This window comes from Periplaneta americana, chromosome 1 (assembly GCF_040183065.1).
Source record: "Periplaneta americana isolate PAMFEO1 chromosome 1, P.americana_PAMFEO1_priV1, whole genome shotgun sequence".
NCBI lineage: Eukaryota > Metazoa > Arthropoda > Insecta > Blattodea > Blattidae > Periplaneta > Periplaneta americana.
In genome coordinates, this window is record NC_091117.1 from 216,067,222 (window position 1) to 216,095,060 (window position 27,839).

A 27,839-nucleotide genomic window follows, 5' to 3' on the forward strand; every position below is an offset into this window, starting at 1 on the left:
AGGACAGACAGGCAGATCATTTCAAACATGTTACAAAGAACACATCACAGCCATAGCAAAATTACAAAACACCTCCACATATGCAGAACACATCACAAATGCCAACCACACCTACAGAGACATCAACACAGACATGGAAATACTACACATCCAACCAAAAAGCCAGAAACTCAACACACTAGAACAATATGAAATATACAGACACACGAAAACACACCCCAACAATATTCTCAACACACAACTCAATTTCAAAACACACACACTCTTTGACTCTACACTACGAACGCACCCATACAGGAAACAAGAGGCGCCAAGACCAACAACGACCAGTTCCGAAGATGACCGAAAATAGGTCGAAACATGTTAACAAGGTACGTTAAAATATTTAACACAAGAAAGTTCTTATACAAATAGTAATTGATCTAATTCTTTCTTGCGTTCTCAACCTGCCCTTATAGCCTGGCCAAGTGAGAGCTGTATACTGGCCGTTTCGTTCTTTTTAAATTCTTGGATGGTTGAATAAAGTGGTGGGTGATGTTTCTCTACAACAGTGTGATATAGGTTGTGACACCCTCACTTAAGTTGTTGGTACAGTGCTGTCCTGTTAAGGTTGCATTATAGGTTCTATGTACCGTGTATCTGATCATATCAGTAATTCCAAATTTCTTTTTATGTCAAACACTGTAACTCAATCGGACCACTCTTCTTCCTCTTCTCGTTTGTCGTAACTATCATACAGTATAAGGGTGAATATTCTGAAATGGGCAAGTATGAATAACAAAACTGGAAAAAATATATTATATTAAATTGTGTACTTTTTTCTCACATTAGTTACATTTGCTCCTATTATTGAAGATTCTGGTATCAGTTGAGCTTAAAAAAAATGTTATGTGAGATTTTCTAATTAAAAAAAAAAAGCCAAGGGATTGTTGTTATCTTTCCCTTAGAGCCCATTGTTTAAGGTATCTGCTGAACTTCTGTACTTCAGATTTCACTTGTCTTCGAACATTTCTTTTTTCACGATCAGTCATATTTGCTATTTTCTTTCTTTTTTTTTTATTCTTTGCCATAATCCCTTTTTTTCTGCAACTCCTCTTCAGTCATATTTGCCCTCTGCCTACGTATCTTCTCCCTTTCATATTTCCTACTTTCATCATCAGACTTTTTTTCTTTCCTATAAACAATCACATGAAATAATATTCGAAGTTACTTTATACACCAGTATTTAATAATTGTATGTCAAATGAAACCTCGGTCCCACAATAAAGGGACCGACATTACAGGGACTGTTGTTACAAATTAGTATAATTTCCGCAATAGTTCTGACAAAATAAATCGTTAAAAATATCATGGAGGTTAGATTTTTTAGTCGACAAACATTGTAATGTTTTGCATATACTACGAAAGTTTAATATATACAAACTATATTTAATGTCACCTGGGACCGGTGTTACCAATAGAAAAGATAACATTCAGTCATCAGTGATGATTTTTGTATTTTTCAATAAAATAAATTACGACAATGGACGAAAAGTTTTTTAACTGGCGCCATGTTGACCTCTCATCACTACAAACCGTTAAAATTTACCACATGAAGCAAAATTGTCTTTTGTGTAGCTCTTTTATTTCGAGGGACAGGCATTACGAAATTTTTGGGGACAAACTTTACATTAAAGTTGTGTCCTTTCAGAATTAAAGAAACAACAATTCCTGTCTTTCATAAATATTTTAACTATTTATTTTTATAATCTTGGCCGAGGAAATCAAATCAAATCGAAACATTCCGAGAAAAACTTAGTCAAACAGAGTAAAATGTAGTTGGGGACATAGGGACCGTAGTTACATTTTGACGTTTGGACGTTATTTTTAAATTATAAATTTTTAAATTAATCCTTTTATGCTTTGTTTCCAACTAAAACATGTGAGAGTTAGTTAATTAAACGCAAAAGTAATCAGTCAACATTTTCAAGAAACTCCTTAAATCAGCCGGGACATACATTTACCCATTTCAGAATATTCACCCATAAACTGATGATTATTTGATGTCCGTTTATAATGTTCTGGGATATCTTTAAGCTCTTCAATAGACCTGGGATCTGTTACTTGGTTTCTCATCCGTTCACACCTAACACTTCTTTGAAATTTAAAAGTCATATTGAGTTCAGATAAGTTTGTGAAATAATATCATATAAATCAGTTTTTATTTTCAGTCAATCACCTATCATGTTAAGATGGCAGAAATGAATTCTGTTACATCAGGATACAATATTAATATACGTCACGAATAATTTCGACTTACTTTCAAGGTGATAGTTTTCTAACAAACAAACATTTGAACATGGTGAAAAATATTATTTAAACACATATATAAAACACTAATAAATAGTCTAGCCATGCATACTTTTTCTTAAAGTGGTTAAATGGCGTACATGGTATTAAATTAACATTCAGATAGAAAACCTTCGAGTGGATATAATTATAATTTATACAATATCAGTCTTACTAATAAACCGTGTATAGTTTTTATACGAGACTTATGCAGAGTTGAGACAGAAAACGTTACTAATAAACCGTGAATAGGCTATGGACGTATAAACAGGCTGTAACTATACAATGGGAATTGCTTTGCAGTAGTTATATGCACGAAACCCCATGTTTAAGCGTTGTATATAGCGAAAAAATGGCCACCTTCTAACAGCTGTTCGTATCGACTGTCATTTTATGATGATGGTTATCTTGTAACCACAGAAGAACAAACCAAAGATCATAGAATTATTAGAATAATATTGCTGTAGCTTGTACTCTGACCAAAATACAGTAGCGTGCAAATTAATCCGAACACGACATATTTTTACATTTTCTGTCATTGTTGGCCTCACAGCTGCTCATACCGCTTTAATTGACATCTGTAGTACGTGCAATTCCATTGTTGAAGGTCTGTCGTTATTATTTTTTTTTATAATATGTGACATTTTGCCTATCGTTTTGTACTTATAAGCATTTCAGTTGTGTTGAAGACTTAATACTGCAATCCTGTGTACATTCTGTCGTCTTCACAAATGGATACAACTCCACGAAAACGGTCTAAAATTATAACATTAGCAGAGCATTCTTCTATGACACAGAGGCAAATTGCTGCAGAATGTCACATCGGTTTGGCTACTGTTAATTCGATCATAAAACGATACAGGGAGACTGGATCCATCACACCCCAGAAAAAAAGGAAATTGTGGCCGGAAAAGGAAGACTTCACCTGCAGATGATCGTTTAATTGTCAGGAAAAGTAAATTAAATCCTAGACTAACTGCTGTCGACTTAACCCGTGAGTTAATGGCTACCACTGGGGCGAATATTCACGTCACAACAGTGTGGAGTACGCTTTTGGAAGCTGGACGAAGGGCTCGTAAGCCTATTAAGAAGCAACTGCTAACCCCTGTTATGTGCAAAAAACGCTTAATATGAGCAAAATTACATCAACACTGGACAGTGAATGACTGGAAGAATGTACTTTTTTCCGATGAGTCTCATTTCGAGGTTCACGGCCACCATGTTTCTTACGTACTGAAAGGATCCGAAAAAGTAACAGCAGCTCATCTCCAACAAGCACCCAAATACCCCCCTAAAGTAATGTTTTTAGGTTGTTTTACACATGAAGGGCCTGGAGCATTAATACCTATCAAGGGAATGATGAATTTTGACAAATATATTCACTTATTGGAAACCAGAATCGTACTCCAGCTGCAAAAATCATTTCCGGATGGCAGAGGTGTGTTCCAACAAGACCTGGCACCATGCCATATGTCTCGAAAAACTACAGAATTCTTCAACAAGAAGAATATTCAGGTACTCCCCTGGCCAGGCAACTCACCCGACATCAACCCCATTGAGAACTTGTGGTCAATTTGCAAAAGAAGAATGCAAAAAATGGATTGTTCTACAAAGGAGAAGATGATTTCTGCCCTCATTGGTGTATGGTTTTGCGATGAAGAAATGAAGAATATTTGTGGGAAATTAGTGGAATCCATGCCAAATAGTCTCAGAGCTGTTATTAGGAACAAGGGAGGCCACATAGATTAATGAGGTATGTCTTAGATCCTTTTTTTATCCCGTTTGAGTGTTTTTGCATAAGTAATTACGTTGTTCGGATTAATTTGCACGCTACTGTATAGTGTGGTAATCGATTAGAACCGGTTGTACTATCGATATTTAACACGCCACACTAGAGCGCTTTACCGGATGCAATAGAGAACCTCAGATATTCTATTACCTTTCGTAATGAAGTAATGACGAAACTATGACGTAGCTGTGTAACAGTTATACTGTTATACACGACGTATGTAGTGATTATTAGTAAGGAATTTACACACGACTTATAAACGAGCTACTCATTGTATAAGTATAAGAAAGTTAAACGCCTGTATATAGAGTTTTTATTAGTAAGACCGAAAGTTAAAAGGCAGGCAGTGTGCCTGAGTTGTAAAATTAAAATGTTTAAAATTATTATTATGTAAAACTGAAGGCTAAGGCTTGTTCTTTACAAAGTTCAATATATTGGAAGACTGTATGAACGGATAATTTGCCAACATACTAGTGATGACATGATATGGCATTTAACTTGAGACATGGCACTTAAAATAAAATATATACAAAGAGAAATTAATCCTTATTGCATAAACATAATTTTTTACAAAAATTTCATCATGGAGGTGAAAGTATACATGTTCTGTAAAAGTGAGTAGGACCTAGGACTAGGAGACAAATCCAGGTTCAATGTAGACTGTGAGACTAGCCCAGCATACACATTGGATGTTGCCTCTGGTTTCCTGGTTTTCTGTGGTGTACTACGCTCCATCTCATGCTGTTGTTCCTGCAAAGCATCAGTGTAGACTGCTAGTGCAGGAAAGGGTGGACATTGCTGGTTTTTCTGTACAATACAGGTAAGACAAAATATAACTCCAGTTACAGTGAAAGCAATCAGCCAAGAGTTTGTACTTTCTTGTACTATGGTTCCTCAACTTTGGACTTCACAATTTTAATCATTTTTGTATTTCCTCTATAGTTACACCATCATAATTAAAATGCTTAATAGTCGGGAACTTGCCATCCTGCGGAAGTAGGTCACTTGCCATAGAGCAAAAGCAGGTCACTTGGCATTCAGCGGAAGTAGGTCACTTACCATGGATCCAAAGTAGATCACTTGCCATCCAGCGAAAGTGGGTCTCTTGCCATTGGGCAAAAGTTACTCACTTGCCATCGAGCAAAAGTATGTCACTTGCCGTCGAGCGAAAGTAGGTCACTTGCCGTCGAGCGAAAGTAGGTCACTTGCCATCCAGAGGAAGTAGGTCACTTGCCATCCAGCGAAAGTAGGTCACTTGCCATCCAGAGGAAGTAGGTTACTCGCCATCCAGCGAAAGTACGTCACTCGCCATCCAGAGGAAGTAGGTCACTTGCCATCCTACGAAAGTAGGTCACTTGCCATCCAGCGAAAGTAGGTCACTTGCCTCCAGAGGAAGTAGGTCACTTGCCATCCAGCGAAAGTAGGTCACTTGCCATCGAGCGAAAGTAGTTCACTTGCCATCCAAGGAAAGTAGGTCACTTGCCATCAAGCGAAAGTAGTTCACTTGGCATCCAGGGGAAGTAGGTCACTTGCCATCGGGCGAAAGTAGGCTGCTTACCATCCAGCGAAAAAAGGTCACTAGCCGTCCAGTGAAAATAAATTAAATTAAAATAAAATGAACATAAAGTAAATTATATTACAATTGATTTAAAATAAATTGAGTAAAAATAAAGTAAACTAAATTAAAATAATGTAAATCAAAATATAAAGTAATTTTAAATGAAGAAAATTAAAATAAATTGAATTGAAAAAAATAAATGAAATTAAAATAAAATAAATAAAAATAAGTTCAATTCAATAAAAATAATTTAAGTTAGAATTCATTGAAATAAATTGAATTAATATTGAATAAATTAAATTAAAATACGGTAAATTAAAATGAGGTAAATTACAATAAACTAAACTAAATTACTTAAAAGAAAGTAAACTAAAATTAAATTAAATGAAAATGAAATAAGTTGAAACAATTTAAAATGAAACGAATTGAAATGAAATAAGGTAAAACACGGTAAATTAAAATAATAGTATAAATTAAAGCCAAGTAAATTAAAAGAAAATAATTTAAAATATTTAAATCAAAATCAATCAAGATGGAATAAATTAGATCGAAATAAATTAAACTAAATTAACTGTAATTGAAATAAAATGAATTGAAATAAATTGAATTAAATTACTGAATTAAATTAAATTTGAATTAATATATAGTAAATTAAAGTAAAATGTAAGAATGAAATGAATTAAATGAAAAAAATAAAATAATTTCAAATAAATTTAAATAAATTAAATGAAATCAAGGTAAATTAAAATGTGCTAAAATAAAATGAAACAAATGAAATAAAATGTCTCTAATTTAATTTAATTAAAATAAATTATATGGAAATAGAATTATATTAAAATGAAATAAAATTGGTTAAAAGAAATTAATTTAAAATAAACTGAATTGAAATAAATTAAATTATAATGAAATAGAATAAATTAAATTACATTAATTAAATTAATTTAAAATTAAAATAAATTAAAATAAAATAAGAAAAGAAATGGAATTAAATTATAGAAATAAAATTAAATTAAAAAACAAATGAGAATAAAGTAAATTCATTTAATGTAATTTGTATTTGCGGAGGAATTGCTGATATTTACGGTCATCATGCATTCAGTTCTGGGAGGAGCAAGGGTCGCATTCCCAGACATACATCACTCAATGATATCATTAAAAGAACTCTGACTTCTTGTGGCATCCCATCGATTTTGGAACCACCAGGTATTAGTCGCGCGGATGGTAAACGGCCCGATAGTCTCACCTTAATTCCATGGTCTAGAGGAAAATCTTTAATTTGGGACTCCACTTGCGTTGTCACTCTAGCTCCATCTCAATACCTCCAAACGCGCAGCATCTGCTGCTGAATTAGCCGTGACAAAAAAAAGTCAATAAGTATGCTCATCTTTTAGACAATTATATCTTTGTCCCCTTTGCTGTGGAGACCTTTGGTCCTCGGAGTAATGACGCTAAAGTTTTGATATCTCAAATCGGCAAAATTTTGATCTCCATTACTGGTGATCGTCGTTGCACTACTTATTTGCGTCAACGTTTAAGTATTGCAATTCAACGCGGAAATGCAATGAGCGTTTTGGGTACGCTTCCCGAGTCCAACCCTTTGATTGAACAATTTTTCTTGTAAAATTTATTTAGTATAGATAGATATTCTTAGAAGTATTTTTTTTTTTCATTACTGGATAATATTTTATACAAAAAAAAAAAAAATTATATTTAGATGTCGTTCTATCTTATTTTTGTGTCAAATGTACAAGTATTATTATATTATACAAAAGCTTATTTTTATATATTTATATGTAAATATATGTCATTGAATTGGTAAAAAAAAAAGTAATTTACATCAACTTAGAATAAAATTAAATAAAATACTAGAATAAAATAAACTAAATTATACTAAACAAATTTAATTAAATTCAGTTAAAACTATTAAATTTAATACATAAAAATAAATTACATTAAAACAAAATAAAATAAAATTAATGAAATGAAATTAAATGAAATTGAAATAAAATAATATAAAATAAAAATGACATAAATTAAATTGAATTGATTGAAGTGAAGTAAAGTGAGGCAAGAGTAAACGTAAAAGTAAAGTTAAGGTTATAGTTCGAGTTGGAGTACGGAGTTCCGATTTCCGGGTTCTGGTTTCCGAGCAGCTAGTTCAGGGTTCCGGTTCCAGTTTCAAGCATTCCGAGTCCCGTGTCCACGGTACCGAGTCCTAGGTTCCGGGTTCAGGTTTTCGGGTTTTGAGTTACGGGTTCCGGATCTAAGGTTCAGGATTCCGTGTTCGGCGTTCAGAACTCTCGGTTCTAGGTTAACGGATCCGCATGCAGGGATCCAGGTTCAGTGTTCCGGTCTCCGATTTCCTGGACCTAGGTTCCAGGAATCAGGGTTCCGGGTAATGGGTATTGGCCCCAGGGTTACGAGTCAAATATTATGGGTCCAGGAATCCAGCTTCCGGGTTCAGAGTGGTTCATATTTCCTAGTTCATTATTCAGGGTTCCGGTTTCAGCGTACGAGTTATCCATTGAGGTGAAGGTTTCAGGCTTCCAGGATCTAGGGCCCGGATTCACGGATCCTGGTTCTGTGTTTAGTATACAGGTATATACGTGTTCCAGCTACACGCTTCTTTTTTCGGGTTCCGGTTTCAGGGTTTCAGGTTCACTTTTATATGTTCAGGGTCCAAGCCTAATGGTTCCGGGTTTCGTGTGTTTGTTTTCTGGTTGCGGGTACATGCTTCAGGGTTCCAGGAATATATTGCAGGTTCCCGATTGTTAGGTTCTGGTTACCGAGTTCCGGATTCTGGTTTCGGGTTTCCGGTACATGCTTCCTGGTTCCTGACCAAGTGTTCAGGTTCCAAGTTACCGGTTTAGGGTCCTAAGTTTCCAGGTTCAATGTTTCGATTTCCGGGACCGATTTCCGCTCACAAGCTTCCGGTTTCTTGTATCCTACTGGGTTTTGATTTCTGGAATTCCTTGTTTCCGTTTCTGGTACCGGGTATTTATTACCAATTTCCGTGTTCCGGTTTCTCGCTTCTTTCCAATTACCGGGTTTGGTTTCCGGGTTTACGTTCTACGCATACCGTTCCCAAGTACCACCTGTTCTTCCTAATTTCCGCTTCCAGGGCTGGTTTCCGTGTTCTGTGTTCCGGGTGCGTTCTCCTACTTCCGGGTCAAGGATTACGGATAACGTTTTTTAGTTCCGTTTTTTGTGTTAAGATATCCGGATCCCCGTTTCCGGGAATCGGGTTGCCGTTTTCGTTTTCCACTTTCCGAGTACCGGGTTCCGCTTTCGTGGTTTCGGTTACCGGGTACTGTTTTCCGGGTCCAGTTCCCCGGGGTCCGGCTTCCGGTTTCCGTAATCCCCTTCCCGGGTTCCGTTTTCCGAGTTCCCGTGTTTGTGTTCCGGTACCGGTTTCTTTTCGCAAGTACCAGTTCATTCTAATTTCCGGTTTCCGAGCTCCCGTTTCCGGTTTCGGACTCCCGTTTCCAGTTTCCTAGACACAGTTTTCGGGTTCCGGGTTAAAGTTTTCGTTTTCAAGTTCCCGGGTCACGATTTGCGGTTATTGGGTTCCGATTACGTCTCCCGCTTTCCGGCCTTCGGGTACCCGTTTTTGTTTTATGGTTCTCGATTACCGGGTTCAGGGTTCCGGGTTTCCCTTTTCAGTGTTCCGTTCCAAAGTACCAGTTTATCTTTCCAATTTCCGGTTTCTAGGGCTCCCGTTTCCGGTTTCTTGCGGTGGCCACTTTCCGGGTTCAGGCTTCCCGTTTCCGGTTACAATTTGACCGTTTTCAGTTACCATTTCCCCTGTTTCCGGTTTCCTAGTTTGATTTTCGACTTTCGGTTTTCGGGTTTCCGTTTTTGTTTTCTGACTTTAGGGTTACAGTCTCTGGGTTCCGGGTTACAGCATCTAGTTTGCTGATTCCGGTTTCCGTTGCAGCGTTTCCGGCTTCACGTTTCCGAGTTCCAGTTTCCAGTTCCGGGTTCCCTTTCCGGCTTGCGTGTTCTAGGTACCGGTTTTTGTTTTCCGGCTTCAGTGTTCCGGATTCACAGATCTGGGTTCCGGGTTCTTGATTCGGGATTCCGGTTTCACGTCTCCCTTTTTCGGATTCACGTTTCCAAGTTTCCGTTTCCTAATTCCGGGTTCCCACTTCCGTGTTCCGTCATAGTTTCACTTGCCATCGATCGAAAGTAGGTCACTTGTCATCTGGCGAAAGTTGGTCACTTGCCATCGAACGAAAGTAGGTCACTTGCCATCGAGCGGAAGTAGGTCACTTGCCGCCATCGACCGAAAGTAGGTCACTTGCCAACGATCGAAAGTAGGTCAATTGCCATCGAGCGAAAGTATATCACTTGCCATCGATCGGAAGTAACTCACTTTCCATCGAGCAATAGTAGGTCACTTGCCATCGATCGAAAGTAGGTCACTTGCCATCGACCGAAAGTAGGTCACTTGCCCTCGACCGAAAGTAGGTCACTTGCCTTCGAGCGAAAGTAGGTCGCTTGCCTTCGAGCGAAAGTAGGTCACTTGCCATTGAGCGAAATTTGGTCACTTGCCATCGAGCGAAAGTAGGTCACTTGCCATCGATCGAAAGTAGGTCACTTGTCATAGATCAAAAGTAGGTCACTTGACATCGAGCGAAAGTAGGTCACTTGCCATCGATCGAAAGTAGGACACTTTCCATCGAGCGAAAGTAGGTCACTTGCCATCGAGCGAAAGTAGGTCACTTGCCATCGATCGAAAGTAGGTCACTTACCATCGATCGAAAGTAGGTCACTTGTCATCGATCTAAAGTAGGTCACTTGCCATCGATCGAAAGTAGGTCACTTGACATCGATCGAAATTAGGTCACTTGCCATCGATCGAAAGTAGGTCACTTGCTATCGATCGAACGTAGGTCACTTGCCAACGAGCGAAAGTAGGTCACTTGCTATCGATCGAAAGTAGGTCACTTGCCATTGAGCAAAAGTATGTCACTTGACATCGATCGAAAGTAGGTCAATTTCCATCGATCGAAAGTAGCTCACTTCCCATGGAGCGAAAGTAGTACGCTTGCTATCGATCGAAAGTAGGTTACTTGCCATCGATCGAAAGTAGGTCACTTGCCATCGATCGAAAGTAGGTCTCATGCCATCGAGCGAAAGTAGGTCACTTGCCTTCGCTCGAAAGTAGGTCACTTGCCATCGACCGAAAGTAAGTCACTTGCCATCGAGCGATGGTAGGTCACTTGTCATAGATCGAAAGTAGGTCACTTGAAAAAAGCGAAAGTATGTCACTTGCCATCGATCGAAAGTAGGTGACTTGCCATCGAGCGAAAGTAGATCAATTGCCATCGAGCGAAAGTAGGTCACTTGCCATCGAGCGAAAGTAGGTCACTTGTCATCGATCAAAAGTAGGTCACTTACCATCGATCGAAAGTAGGTCATTTGTCATCGAACTAAGGTAGGTCACTTGCCTTTCGATCGAAAGTAGGTCACTTGCCATCGAGCGAAAGTAGGTCACTTGACATCGATCGAAATTAGGTCACTTGCTATCGATCGAACGTTGGTCACTTGCCATCGATCGAAAGTAGGTCACTTGACACCGATCGAAATTAGGTCACTTGCCATCGATAGAAAGTAGGTCACTTGCTATCGATCGAACGTAGGTCACTTGCCATCGAGCGAAAGTAGGTCACTTGCTATCGATCGAAAGTAGGTCACTTGCCATTGAGCAAAAGTATGGCACTTGACATCGATCGAAAGTAGGTCACTTTCCATCGATCGAAAGTAGCTCACTTCCCATTGAGCGAAAGTAGTACGCTTGCTATCGATCGAAAGTAGGTTACTTGCCATCGATCGAAAGTAGGTCACTTGCCATCGACCGAAAGTAGGTCACTTGCCATCGAGCGAAAGTAGGTCACTTGTCATAGATCGAAAGTAGGTCACTTGACAAAAAGCGAAAGTATGTCACTTGCCATCGATCGAAAGTAGCTCATTTTCCATCGAGCGAAATTAGGTCACTTCCCATCGAGCGAAAGTAGGTCACTTGCCATCGAGCGAAAGTAGGTCTCTTGTCATCGATCAAAAGTAGGTCACTTACCATCGATCGAAAGTAGGTCATTTGTCATCGAATTAAAGTAGGTCACTTTCCTTTCGATCGAAAGTAGGTCACTTGCCATCGAACGAAGGTAGGTCACTTGACATCGATCGAAATTAGGTCACTTGCTATCGATCGAATGTTGGTCACTTGCCATCGAGCGAAAGTAGGTCACTTGCTATCGATCGAAAGTAGGTCACATGCCATTGAGCAAAAGTAGGTCACTTGCCATCGATCGAAAGTAGATCACTTTTCATCGATCGAAAGTAGGTCATTTCCCATGGAGCGAAAGTAGGTCGCTTGCCATCGATGGAAAGTAGGTTACTTGCCATCGATCGTAAGTAGGCCACATGCCATCGAGCGAAAGTAGGTCACTTGCCTTCGCTCGAAAGTAGGTCACTTGCCTTCGAGCGAAAGTAGGTCACTTGCCATCGAGCGAAAGTAGGTCACGCGTTCGAGCGAAAGTAGGTCACTTGTCATCGAGCGAAAGTAGGTCACTTGCCATAGATCGAAGGTAGGTCACTTGCCATAGATCGAAGGTAGGTCACTTGACACCGAGCTAAAGTAGGTCATTTGCCATCGATCGAAAGTAGGTCACTTGCCATCAAGCGAAAGTAGGTCACTTGCCATTGAGAGAAAGTAGGTCACTTGCCTTCGAGCGAAAAGTAGGTCACTTGCCATTGAGAGAAAGTAGGTCACTTGCCTTCGAGCGAAAAGTAGGTCACTAGGAGTCAATCTAAAGTAGGTCACTTACCATTGAGCAAAAGTAGGTCACTTGCCATCGATCGAAAGTAGGTCATTTGCCATCGAGCGAAAGTAGGTCACTTGACATCGATCGAAAGTAGGTCACTTGCCATCGATCGAAAGTAGGTCACTTGCTATCGATCGAACGTAGGTCACTTGCCATCGAGCGAAAGTAGATCACTTGCTATCGATCGAAAGTAGGTCACTTGCCATTGAGCAAAAGTAGGTCACTTGCCATCAATCGAAAGTAGGTCACTTGCCATCGATCGAAAGTAGGTCACTTCTCATGGAGCGAAAGTAGGTCGCTTGCCATCGATCGAAAGTAGGTTACTTGCCACCGATCGAAAGTAGGTCACTTGCCATCGATCGAAAGTAGGCCGCTTCCATCGATCGAAAGTAGGTCACTTGCCATCGATTGAAAGTAGGTCACTTCCCATCGATCGGCAGTAGGTTACTTGCCATCGATCGAAAGTAGGGTACTTGCCATCGATCGAAAGTAGACTACTTACCATGAAACGAAAGTTGGTCACTTGCTATCTTGCGAAAGTAGGTCACTTGGCATCCAGGGGAAGTAGGTCACTCTCCATCGGGCGAAAGTAGGCTGCTTACCTTCCAGCGAAAAGAGGTCACTAGCCGTCCAGTGAAAATAAATTAAATTAAAATAAAATGAACATAAAGTAAATTATAATAAAATTGATTTAAAATAAATTGGGTAAAAATAAAGTAAACTAAATTAAAATGATATAAGACAAAATATAAATTGATTTGAAATGAAGAAAATTACAATAAATTGAATTGAAAAAAATGTAGGAAATAAAATTAAATTAAATTAAAATAAAATAAATAAAAATAAGTTCAATTCAATAGAAATAAATTAAGTTAGAATGTATTGAAATAAATAGAATTAATATTCAATAAATTAATTAAAATCCAGTAAATTAAAATAAACTGAACTAAATTACTTAAAAGAAAGTAAAGTAAAATTAAGTAAAATGAAATGAAATTGAATTAAATGAAAATAATTAAGTGAAATGAAAATAAATTAATATAAAATATTTTAAATGAAAGTGAAGTAAGTTAAAACATTTTGAAATGAAACGAATTGAAATAAAATAAGGTAAAACACGGTAAATTAAAATAATAGTATAAAATAAAGCCAAGTAAATTAAAAGTGAAATAATTTAAAATATTTAAATCAAAATCAATCAAGATGAAGTAAATTAGATCGAAATAAATTAAATTACATTGAAATGAGTTAATTTAAAATAAAATGAATTGAAGTGAAATTAATTAAAATTAATGAAACCAAATTAACTGTAGATGAAATAAAATGAATTGAAATAAATTAAATTAAATTACACTGAATTAAATTAATTTTGAATTAATATATAGTATATTAAAGTAAAATGAAAGAATGAAATGAATTAAATGAAAAAAAAAATAAAATAATTTCAAATAAATTTAAATAATTTAAATGAAATCCAGGTAAATTAAAATATGCTAAAATAAAATGAAATAAAATGTCTCTTATTGAATTGAATTAAAATAAATTATATGGAAATAGAATTATATTAAAATGAAATAAAATGGGTTAAAATAAATTAATTTAAAATAAACTGAATTGAAATAAATTAAATTATAATGAAATAGAATAAATTTAATTACAGTAATTAAATTAATTTAAAATTAAAATAAAATAAGAAAAGAAATGGAATTGAATTATAGGAATTAAATTAAATTAAAAAACAAATGGGACTAAAGTAAATTCATTTAATATAATTTACATCAACCTAGAATAAAATGAAATAAAATACTAGAATAAAATAAACTAAATTATACTAAACAAATTTAATTAAATTCAATTAAAACTATTAAATTTAATACATAAAAATAAATTACATTAAAACAAAATAAAATTAAATTAATGAAATGAAATTAAATGAAATTGAAATAAAATAATATAAAATAAAATGACATAAATTAAATTGAATTGATTGAAGTGAAGTAAGGTGAGGCAAGAGTAAACGTAAAAGTAAAGTTAAGGTTATAGTTGGAGTTGGAGTACGGAGTTCCGATTTCCGGGTTCTGGTTTCCGAGCAGCTGGTTCAGGGTTCCGGTTACAGTTTCGAGCATTCCGAGTCCCGTGTCCACGGTACCGAGTCCTAGGTTCCGGGTTCAGGTTTTCGGGTTTTGAGTTACGGGTTCCTGATCTAAGGTTCAGGATTCCGTGTTCGGCGTTCAGAACTCTCGGTTCTAGGTTAACGGATCCGCATGCAGGGATCCAGGTTCAGTGTTCCGGTCTCCGATTTCCTGGACCTAGGTTCCAGGAATCAGGGTTCCGGGTAATGGGTATTGTCCCCAGGGTTACGAGTCAAAGATTATGGGTCCAGGAATCCAGCTTCCGGGTTCAGAGTGGTTCATATTTCGTGGTTCGTTATTCAGGGTTCCAGTTTCAGCGTACGAGTTATCCATTGAGGTGAAGGTTTCAGGCTTCCAGGATCTAGGGCCCGGATTCACGGATCCTGGTTCTGTGTTTAGTATACGGGTATATACGTGTTCCAGCTACACGCTTCTTTTTTCGGGTTCCGGTTTCAGGGTTTCAGGTTCACTTTTACATGTTCAGGGTCCAAGCCTAATGGTTCCGGGTTTCGTGTGTTTGTTTTCTGGTTGCGGGTACATGCTTCAGGGTTCCAGGCACATACTGCAGGTTCCCGATTGTTAGGTTCCGGTTACCGAGTTCCGGATTCTGGTTTCGGGTTCCCGGTACATGCTTCCTGGTTCCTGACTAAGTGTTCAGGTTCCAAGTTACCGGTTTAGGGTCCTAAGTTTCCAGGTTCAATGTTTCGATTTCCGGGACCGATTTCCGCTCACGAGCTTCCGGTTTCTTGTATCCTACTGGGTTTAGTTTTCTGGAATTCCTTGTTTCCGTTTCTGGTACCGGGTATTTATTACCAATTTCCGTGTTCCGGTTTCTCGCTTCTTTCCAATTACCGGGTTTGGTTTCCGGGTTTACGTTCTACGCGTACCGTTCCCAAGTACCAGCTGTTCTTCCCAATTTCCTCTTCCTGGGCTCGTTTCCGTGTTCTGTGTTCCGGGTGCGTTCTCCTACTTCCGGGTGAAGGTTTACGGATAACGGTTTTTGGTTCCGTTTTTCGGGTTAAGATTTCCGGAACCCCGTTTCCGGGAATCGGGTTGCCGTTTTCGTTTTCCAGTTTCCGAGTACCGGGTTCCGCTTTCGTGGTTTCGGTTACCGGGTGCTGTTTTCCGGGTCCCGTTCCCCGCGGTCCGCATCCCATTTTCCGGCTTCCGGTTTCCTTATTCCCGTTCCCGCGTTCCGTTTTCCGAGTTCCCGTTTTTGTGTTCCGGTACCGGTTTCTTTTGGCAAGTACCAGTTCTTCCTAATTTCCGGTTTCCGAGCCCCCGTTTCCAGAGTCCTAAACAGAGCGTCACGATTTGCGCTTATTGGGTTCCGATTACGTTTCCCGCTTTCCGGCTTTCGGGTACCCGTTTTTGTTTTCTGGTTTTCGATTGCTGGGTTCAGGGTTCCGGGTTTCCCTTTTCAGGGTTCCGTTCCAAAGTACCAGTTTATCTTTCCAATTTCCGGTTTCTAGGGCACCTGTTTCCGGTTTCTTGGGGTGGCCACTTTCCGGGTTCAGGCTTCCCGTTTCCGGTTACAATTTCCCCGTTTTCAGTTACCATTTGCCCGTTTCCAGTTTCCTAGTTTGATTTTCGACTTTCGGTTTTCGGGTTCCCGTTTTTGTTTTCTGGCTTTAGGGTTACAGTCTCTGGGTTCCGGTTTCACAGTTCCGGGTTCCAGCATCTTGTTTGGTGATTCCGGTTTCCGGGTCCTCTGTCCTGCTTGCTGCTTCCGGGTACCGGTTTTTGTTTTCCGGCCTTAGGGTTCCGGTTTCACAGTTCTGGGTTCCGGGTTCTTGATTCCAGATTCCGGTTTCAGATCTCCCGTTCTCGGATTCACGTTTCCAAGTTCCCGTTTCCTAATTCCGGCTTCCCACTTCCGTGTTCCGTCATAGTTTCACTTGCCATCGATCGGAAGGACACTTGAAATCGGGCGAAAGTAGGTCACTTACCATCAAACGAAAGTAGGTCACTTGCCATCGAGCGGAAGTAGGTCACTTCCCATCGAGCGAAATTAGTCATCTGCCATCGATCGAAAGTAGGTCACTTGAGCGATAGTAGGTCACTTGCCATCGATCGAAAGTAAGTCACTTGCCACCGAGCAAAAGTAGGACACTTGCATTCGATCGAAAGTAGGTCACTTGCCATTGAGCAAAAGTAGGTCACGTGCCATCGAGAGAAAGTAGGATACTTGCCATCGAGCTTAAGTAGGTCACTTGCCATCGAGTGAAAGTAGGCCACTTGCGATCGAGCGAAAGTAGATCACGTGCCATCGAGCCAAAGTAGGTCACTTGCCATCGAGCGAAAGTAGGTCACTTGCCATCGATCGAAAGTAGGTCACTTGACATCGAGCGAAAGTAGATCACTTGCCATCGATCGAAAGTAGGTAACTTGCCATTGAGTGAAAGTAGGTCACTTGCCATCGATCGAAAGTAGGTCAATTGCCATCGAGCGAAAGTAGGTCACTTGCCATCGATCGAAAGTAGTTCACTTGCCATCGAGCGAAAGTAGATCACTTGCTATCGATCGAAAGTAGGTCACTTGCCATCGATCGAAACTAGGTCAGTGCCTATCGAGCGAAAGTTGGTCACTTGCCATCGAGCGAAAGTAGGTCACTTGCCATCGAGCGAAAGTTGGTTACTTGCCATTGAGAGAAAGTAGGTCATTTGCCTTCGAGCGAAAGTAGGTCACTTCCCGTCCATCGAAAGTAGGTCACTTGCCATTGAGCAAAAGTAGGTAACTTGCCATCGAGCGAAAGTAGGTCACTTGCTATTGATCGAAAGTAGGTCATTTCGTATCGATCGAAAGTAAGTCACTTACCATCGATCGAAAGTAGGTCACTTGCCATCGATCGAAAGTAGGCCACTTGCCATCGATCGAAAGTAGGTCACTTGACATCGAGCGAAAGTAGGTCACTTGCCATCGAGTGAAAGTAGGTCACTTGCCATCGAGCGAAAGTAGGTCACTTGCCATCGATGGAAAGTAGGTCACTTACCATCGATCGAAAGCAGGTCACTTGCCATCGATCGAAATTGGTTCACTTGTCATCGGGCGAAATTAGATCACTTACCATCCAACGAAAGTAGGTCACTTGGCATCGATCGAAAGTAGGTCACTTGCCATCCACCGAAAGTAGGTCACTTGCCATCGAGCGAAGGTAGTTCACTTGTCATCGAGCGAAAGTAGGTCACTTGCCATCAAACTAAATTAGGTCACTTGCCATTGATCGAAATTAGTTCACTTGCCATCGACCGAAAATAGGTCACTTGCCATCGATCGAAAGTATGTCACTTGCCATGGAGCAAAAGTAGGTCGCTTGCCATCGATCGAAAGTAGGTCCCTTGCCATCGATCGAAAGTAGGTCACTTGTCATCGAGCTAAAGTTAGTCACTTGCCATCGATCGAAAGTAGGTCACTTGCCATCGAGCGAAAGTCGGTCGCTTGCCATCGATCGAAAGTAGGTCACGTGGCCATCGATCGAAAGCAGGTTACTTACCCATCAAGCGAAAGTAGGTCACTTGCTATCGAGCGAAAGTAGGTCACTTGACATCCAGAGGAAGTAGGTTACTTGCCTTCGGGCGAAAGTAGGTCACTTCACGTCGATCGGAAGTAGGTCACTTGCCATCGAGCGAAAGATTGGATTACATATGTAATCCAAACATAATTGGGTTAGATACGTAATCCACAAAGAATTGAATTACATATGTACTCCACTCTAAAAACATACTCTGTCAAGGCTATCATCGATATCAATGTGGTGACTTAATAAATAACAGTGGATTACTTATGTCTCACTCTGATTTGGATTACACATGTAATCCACACAGAATTGGATCACATATGTAATCCATACAGATTTGGGTTACATATGTAATCCACACAGAATTGGATTACATATGTAATCCACACAGATTTGGATTACATATGTAATCCACACAGAATTGGATTACATATGTAATCCACTCAGAATTGGATTACATATGTAATCCACACAGAATTGGGTTACATATGTAATCCACGCAGAATTGGGTTACATATGTAATCCACGCAGAATTGGATTACATATGTAATCCACGCAGAAATGGATTACATATGTAATCCAGACAGAATTGGGTTACATACGTAATCCACACAGAATTGGATTACATATGTAATCCACTCTAAAACATGCTCTATTAAGGCTATCATCGATAACAATGAGGTGACTTAATAAATAACAGTGGATTACTATTGTCTCACTCAGATTTGGATTACATATGTAATCCACACAGAATTGGGTTACATATGTAATCCACACAGAATTGGATTACATATGTAATCCACACAGTTTTGGGTTACATATGTAATCCACACAGAATTGGATTACATACGTAATCCACACAGAATTGGGTTACATATGTAATCCACACAGAATTGGATTACATATGTAATCCACACAGATTTGGGTTACATATGTAATCCACACAGAATTGGGTTACATACGTAATCCACACAGAATTGGATTACATACGTAATCCGTTCTAAAAACATACTCTATTAAGGCTATCATCGATATCAATGTGGTGACTTAATAAACAGTGGATTACTATTGTCTCACTCAGATTTGGATTACATATGTAATCCACACAGAATTGGATTACATATGTAATCCACACAGAATTGGGTTACATATGTAATCCACACAGAATTCGATTACATATGTAGTCCACACAGAATTCGGTTACATATGTAATCCACACAGAATTGGATTACATTTGTAATCCACTCTAAATACATATATACTCTATTCAGGCTATCATCGATAAGAATTTGGTGACTTAATAAACAATAGTGAATTACTTTTGTCTCACTCATCATCATTGACACCGGAGATGTGACTTAAACAGCAGTGGATTAAATTTGTCTCATTCAGATTTGGATTACATATGTAATCAAAACGTAATTCGATTGCATATGTAATCCACAGAGAATTGGATTACATTTTTTTTTTCAAGACGGGTTTTTTTTTCGAATTTTTTCATATTTTTCTTTTCAAGAACGAAATTTTTTTTATTTTTTCCAATAATTTTTAAAAATTCTATGAATTTTTTTTAAATCTTCTGAATTTCTTTATTTTTTTTTATTTTCCTTCCTCTTTTTAAATTTTCAAAATTTTTAAAATACTTTTCCAACGTGTCTTCAAAAAATTTTCAAATGATTTTTTTTTCAAAAAAATTTTCTTCCAACTTTTTTCTCAAAATTTTCAAATTTTTTCAAAATCCGGGTTCCGAACTCCGGACCTCAAACTCCGGGAACCGCGTCTCATAATCCGTATCCTAAACTCCGGGTTCCGAGTCCCAAATTCCGGGTTCGAAACTCAGCTTTAAAAACTGGATTCCGGGACACAAATAGGAAACTCCGGGTCAAAATCCCCGGGTTCGTCCCAAACTCCGGGTTCGGATTTCATGTTCCTGTCTCCAAACTCCGGGTAACAAAATTCGGTTTGAAAATACCTGGTTCCCGGTCCCAAACTACGGGTTAAAAACTCCGGGTTCCAAAATTTCGGGTTCCAGCTTCCAAACTCCGGGTCACAAATTCCGAGTTAGGATTTCATGTCCCCGTCTCCAAACTCCGGGTTCCGGGTCCCAAACGCCAGGTCCCGAGTCCCACAATCCGGGCTCCGATTCTGAAACACGGTCCCGAGACCCAAATTCCGGGTTCCGGTTCCCAATTACCGAGTTCCTGTTCACAAAATCCTGGTCCCAAACTCCCGGTTCCCGTTCTTAAAATCCGGGTTCCTGTTCCCAAACTCCGGGTTACGGGTCCCAAAGTCCGGTTCCAAATCTCCGGCTTCCATATCCCAATCTCCGGGTTAGTGTATACAAATTCCAGGTTCCGGTTCACAAACTCCAGGTTCCGGTTCGCAAATTCCGGGTTCCGTTTCCAACCCCTTTTTCCAGGCGTCAAACTCCGGGTTCCGGTTCACAAATTCCGGGTTACGTGTCCCACATTACAGGTTCCGGTTCCAAAACTCCGGGTTCCGGTTCCCGAACTCCGGGTTCCGGTTTTCGAATCCCGGGTTCCGGGTCACAAACTTTCGGTTCCCAAATTCCGGGTTCCGGTTCTTGAACTCCGGGTTCCGGGTCACAAACTTCCGGTCCCAAAACTCCGGTTCCCAAACTCCGGGTTCCGGTTCCCAAACTCCGGGTTCCGGTTCCCAAACTCCGGGTTCCTGTTCACAAACTCCGCGTTCCGGTTCACAAACTCCGGGTTCCGGTTTCAACACCATTTTCCGGATCTGAAACTTCGGGTTCCGGTTCCCATATTCCGGGTTACGTGTCCCAAATTCCGAGTTCCGTGTCCCAAAACTCCGGTTCCCAAACTCCGGGTTCCGTTTCTCGAACTCCGGATTCCGGATCACCAACTTCCGGTTCCCAAACTCCGGGTTCCGGTTCCCAAACTCCGGGTTCCTGTTCACACACTCCGCGTTCCGGTTCACAAACACGGGTTCAGGTTTCAACACTATTTTCCGGATCTCAAACTCCGGGTTCCGGTTTCAAATTCCGGGTTACGCTCCCAAATTCCGGGTTCCGGTTCCCAAAACTCCGGTTCCCAAACTCCGGATTCCAGTTCCCAAACTCCGGGTTCCCGTTCTCGAACTCCGGGTTCCGGGTCACAAACTTCCGGTCACAAAACTCCAGTTTCCAAACTCCGGGTTCCGATTCCCAAACTCCGAGTTCCGGTTCTCGAACTTCGGGTTCCGGGTCACAATCTTCCGGTCCCAAAACTCCGGTTCCCAAACTCCGGTTTCCGGCTCCCAAACTCCGGGCTCCTGTTCACACACTCCGGGTTCCGGTTCACAAACTCCGGGTTCCGGTTTCAATACCATTTTCCAGATCTCAAACTCCGGCTTCCGGTTCCCAAATTCCGGGACAGGTGTCCCAAATTCCGGGTTCCGGGTCCAAAAACTCCTGTTCCCAAACTCCGGGTTCCTGTTCACAAATTCCGGGTTCCGGTTCCAACACCATTTTCAGGATCTCAAACTCCGGTTTCCGGTTCCAAAATTCCGGGTTACGTTTCCCAAATTCCGGGTTCCGGGTCCCAAAACTCCGGTTTCCAAACTCCGGATTCCGGTTCCCAAACTCCGGGTTCTGTTTCTCGAACTATGGGTTCCGTTTCACAAACTCCGGGTTCCGGTTAACAAACTCCGGGTTCCGGTCTGCATATTCCGTGTTCCGGTTCCAACCCCTATTTCGGTCCTCAAACTCCGGGTTCCGGTTCCCAAATTCCGGGTTACGGGTCCTAAATTCCGGGTCCCAAAACTCCGGTTCAAAAGCTATAGGATCCGGTTCCCCTACTCCGGGTTCCGGTTCCCAAACTCCGGGTTCCGGTTCTCAGACTCCTGGTTCCGGTTCTTAGACTCCTGGTTCCGGTTCACAACTTCCGGTTCCAAAACTCTGGGTTCCGGTTCCCAAACTCCGGGTCCCAAAGCTACCTGTTCTCGTTCTCAATATCCGGGTTCCGGTTCCGAAACTCTGGGTTCAAAATCCTAAATTCCGGGTTCCGGTTCCGGTTCCCAAACTACCGGTCCCATTTCCCAAACACGAGGTTCCGGTTCTCCAACTATGGGTTCCGGGTCCCAATCTCCGGTTTCAAAACTCCGGGTTGCGGTTACAAATCTCCGGGGTTCGGTTCCAAACCTTCGTGTTCCGGTTCCCAAATTCCGGATTCTTGGTCCCAACCTCCGGTTTACAGTTTCCATACTCCGGGTTCCGGATCCCAAACTAAAAAATTCAAAATCAAATTTAAAAGAGAAATTAGATAAAAATTGTGAAAAGGAAATTTTTAAAAAATAATTTATAAAACTTTCGTTTCAAAAATTTTTTTCAAGCGGATTTAAAAAAAAAATCCAAAAGAATTTTACAAAAACAAAAGAAAATTGTCAAATAATTTTTGAAAAAATTTAAAGTAATAAAGTTTTCAAAAAAAATTTCGAAATAAAATTTTGAAAAATAAAAAAGAATTTCAAAGAAATTTAAAAAAAAAATTTCAGGAAATGTAAAAAAAAAAAATATTTTCAAAAAATTTGTCAAAAGCAAATTAAAAAAAATCAACAAGTATTTTCAAAAAAACTCAAGAAAGGAATTTCAAAAAATTTAAAAAATTTCAAAATAAAAAGAAAATGTTTTCAAATTTTCACAAAGAAGTTTTCAAGAAAAATTTTCAAAAAACATTTTTTCGCAATTTTTAACATTTTTTTTATTTTATTTTTTCATATTTTTTTGAAAGTTTTTGTTAAATTTTTCGAAAATTGTTTTGTAAGTTTTTTAGATTTTCTTTTTGAAAATGTTTTCAAAAGTTTTCTTTCTTTCAAATGTTTTAATTCTTTATAAATGGTTTTTTAATTATTTTTTTTCCAAAAATTTATTTTGTACATGAAAAATTTTTTAAAAATTTTAAAAATTTCGAAATATTTTCAAAAACAAACATTAAAAAACATTTCAAAAAACGTTATTAAAAATTTTTTTTTAAATTTGTAAATTTAAAAAAATTGTAATTTTATTGGAAACTTGTTTGAAAATTTTTTCTGAATTTTTTTAATTTTTCTTTTTGAAAACATTTTTTCTAAATTTTTGAGATATTTTTTTCTCATAATTTTTTTTTTATTTTTTTAATTTTTTGAAATTTTGTTTTTGGAAATTTTTTGAATTTTTTTTATTCTCCTTAATTTTTTTTTATTTTTTTATTTTTCGAAATTTCTTGTTGAATATTTTTTTGAAAATTGTTATTTTGAATTTTTTTGGAATTTTTTTGAGTTTTTATATTTTTCTCAATTTTTTTGAAAATTTTTTTTTGAAAAATATTTTCGAAAATGTTTTTTGAAAAGAATGTTTATTATATTAGTTTTGAAAAATTTACTTTTTGGAAATGTATTTTTGAATTTATTTTTAAATTTGTTTTTTGAAATTCTTTTCAGTTCGGGTCCCGGAACTGAGTTTTTACACGGTCCCAGTGTATGGGAACCGGAAACCGGAGTTTGGGAAGCGGAAACCGGAGTTTAGGAACCGGAAATCGTTTTTTGAACCCGGGTTTTTTGGGAAACCGTTGCTTGGGACGCGTAACCCGGAGTTTGAGACCGTAACCAGAAGTTCTGGAATCGGTACCTGGAGTTTGTGAACTGAAATTCAGAGTTAGGGAACCGGAACCCGGAATTTGGGAAGTATAACCCGGAATTTGGATCCGGGTTTCGGAGTTTTATCCGGAACAGGGAGTTTGCAAAACGGTATTAGGAAACCGGAACACGGAGTTTTGGATCCGGAACTCGGAGTTTCGGGTCCCGGACCCGGAGTTTGGGGACCGAAAACCGGAACTTTGTAACCGTAACCCGGAGTTTGGGGCCACAACACGGTGTTAGGAAGGATGAACACGGATTTTGTTAACCGGAACCCGGAGTTTTGTACCGGAAACCGTTGTTTTGGACCCGATATTCTGAGTTTTTGGACTCGTAACCCGGAGTTTGGGAACAGGAACCCGGAGTTTGGGATCCGGAACTCGGAATTTGGGGCCCGGAACCAGGAGTTTGGGAACCTGAATCCGGAGTTCGGGAACCGGAAACCGGAATTTGGGCCCTTTACCCGGAATTTTGGACCCGGAACCCAGAGCTTTGTAACCGGAACGCGGAGTTTGGGACCGGAACCCGGAGTTTGGGACCGAAACCCGGAGTTTGGTACCGGAACCCGGAGATTGGTACCGGAACCCGAAATTAGGTACCGGAACCCGGAGTTTGTGAACCGGAACCCGGAGTTTGGGGTCAGAACACGGAGTTAGGGCTCAGGAACCCGGAGTTTGGGAACCGGAACCCGGAGTTTGGGTTCCGGAACTCGGAGTTTTGGGTCCTGGGCCCGGAGTTTGGGAACCGAAACCTGGAACTTTATAACCGGAACCCGGAGCTTTGTAACCGGAACCCGGAGTTTGGGACCGGAACCCGGAGTAAAGAAACAGAAACCGGGAGTTTGGGAACCGGAACACGGAGTTTGGGATCCGGAGTTAGGAAACCGGAACCCGGCGTTTGGGACCGGAACCCGGAGTTTGGGAACCGGAACCCTCAGTTTGGGAACCGGAACCCTCAGTTTGGGAACCGGAACCCGGAGTTTGGGGTCAGAAAACAGAATTAGGGCGCAGGAACCCGGAGTTTAGGAACCGGAACCCGGAGTTTGGGATCCGGAACTCGGAGTTTGGGGTCCTGGACCCGGAGTTTGGGAACCGGAACCCGGAGCTTTGTAACCTGAACCCGGAGTTTGGGACCGGAACTCGGAGTAAAGAAACAGAAACCCGGAGTTTGGGAACCCGGAGTTAAGAAACCGGAACCCGGAGTTTGGGAACCGGAACCCGGAGTTTGGGAACCGGAATCCGGAGTTTGGGACCCGGAACCCGGTGTTTGGGAACCGGAACCCGGAGTTTGGGAACCGGAACTCGGAGTTTGGGGTCCTGGACCCGGAGTTTGGGAACCGGAACCCGGAGCTTTGTAACCGGAACCCGGAGTTTGGGACCGGAACCCGGAGTTTGGGGCCGGAACCCGGAGTAAAGAAACAGAAACCCGGAGTTTGGGAACCGGAACCCGGAGTTTGGGGTCCTGGACCCGGAGTATGGGAACCGGAACCCGGAGTTTGGGACCGGAACCCGGAGTTTGGGACCGGAACCCGGAGTTTGGGAACCGGAACCCGGAGTTTGGGAACCGTAACCCGGGGTTTGGGGTCAGAACACGGAGTTAGGGCGCAGGAACCCGGAGTTTGGGAACCGGAACCGGAGTTTGGGATCCGGAACTCGGAGTTTGGGGTCCTGGACCCGGAGTTTGGGAACCGTAACCCTGAACTTTGTAACCGGTACCCGGAGCTTTGTAACTGGAACCCGGAGTTTGGGACCGGAACCCGGAGTAAAGAAACAGAATCCCGGAGTTTGGGAACCGGAACCCGGAGTTTGGGACCCGGAACCCGGAGTTTTGGACCCGGAACCCGGAGTTCGGGACCTGGAGTTTGGGAACCGGAACCCGGATATTATGTTATGTTAGCTCACTAGTTAAGTACAAAGTGCTGATCGCTTCCAAGCAGAGTGCACTGGAAGCATTCTTCCTTCAAATCATTTTGTTTATATTGACATTACTTTATTGTCATAAAATACAAAGTATACAGGCATAGTCAAACATTTATATTCAAATGTATATTTAAAAATTATTAACATTATACAAACATTCCTTTGCTAAAATAACTTAATAAATACATCCTGTTTCTACATTGCTTAATAAACTTATAACACCGCACATGTAATGCTATAGTCACTACACTGAAGGTTATCCATTACACATTGCATCTCCATAATCTATTCCTTCGACACCTCTTTACGAAACACTAGACATAATGACGTCAACATTTTATACTGTGAGCCTCCTATTAACACTTTTAACTTGATGGATACTGAAAATCATTGACAATGAACTTAGCTTTTATGCAGTTTACAGTATGTCTCTTATTGTTAAGAATTATTTCGCCTCTATTCCTTTATACATACTACACACACAGACACACACACACGTATCTACAGTGCAATTGGTGTTTAATACATTTCATGAAATAAAGTTGTATTATTTAACTAAAACCACTCTTTCAACCTTGTCTTCTCCTCACATTGCAACTCTTTACGTGTCCAGCTGTATCATGTCACGAGGAAAGTGCTGCAAATATGATCACACCAGTCTGCGACTTGAACGAAACATCACTGCCAGGCAATCCAGCGACATACTGCCATCTACCCAAGGAATCAGCCTGCAAACATAAGCAATGTTATAGCTCTAATATCTCTAAGTTTCATACTAACAATGCAATAAAGACATTATGAAATACATAAACAAGACAAAGGAAATGAAGAATGCCAAAGGAAAAATATTCATAACTGAAAAATCAAACATTCAAAACATATCCCACATTAGAATATATCACAGTAATCATGGAATTAAATAACTACATTCAATTTAAAATAATGATTTCAGTTTGCAACATAGCCTCAATTTTTAACTTGGTCTTCGTATCTCAGTGAAGTCTTTTGACCAATTTGAAATCTAGATTTTGCCAGTTGCAAGGATAATAAATGTCAGAAAATGTGAAAAACGAGAAACAGACGCTGCAGATGATATAAGGTATCCAAAGTAGAATGCGATTATTACTACAAAAAATGTCCAAATAATTACGAGACTATTTAGATTCGTAAAAATTATATTTTTTAAAAACTATAAAAAAGGAGCTTCCAGATGAGACAAAAGAAAATTAAATGCCAACATTTTGAAGAAATCTCTCATTTCTAAAGTCGATGTAGGCCTATACCTAATGGCAAACAACAATCAGTGTCAAGAGGAATTATCTCACTGCAAGGGATAAAAAATGCACAGCTGAAGAGCACGAGACTAAGAAAAAGTGCAACGGATTTCCTCGATTTTATTCATGAATATTAACGATATCCGGGGATGCCACGGTGAAAAGGGCGGGTCATACAGGCATTACCGAGGAGCGGCATGCGGCCCTGTATTCCCCCTTGACCTACTTCTTACACGATAGCATCAAAATGGCAATCGCGAACACTTTCTGATTTTCGAGAAAAAAAGGGGAAGGGTAAAAACCACCCTTCCGCCGACATTCTTGCCGCAATAACTCCGCAGTACGTGTAGCCACTACAAAGCTGATGAGTGCGTTGAATACAGCTCGTCGAACTCTATCTTCAGTATAAAGGACAACTCTCTATCCCCGCGCGTTTAGACGGGAGAGGCCGGCAAAATTTCAAAAAATGGTCATTTTGACCTTCCAAAACGGACTTTTTCCTACACAAGGAGAACGAAGCGGCTCAGAGGCCCGACCTTTTAACTGTAGCATCCCGGCATCTTCCTTAATAATCACCGCTAAAATCCAGGAAATCCGTCGCACTTTTTTTTTTGCCTTAATTTTTGGGTACCTAAAATATTTGAGTCTCTACTTCCGGAAATAATGGCCATACCGAGGAACGGCATGCGGCCCTGTATTCCCCCTTGACTTACTTCTTACACGATAGCATCAAAATGGCAATCGCTAACACTTTCTGATTTTCGAGAAAAAAAGGGGAAGGGTTTAAACCACCCTTCCGCCGACATTCTTGCCGCAATAACTCCGCAGTACGTGTAGTCACAACAAAGCTGATGAGTGCGTTGA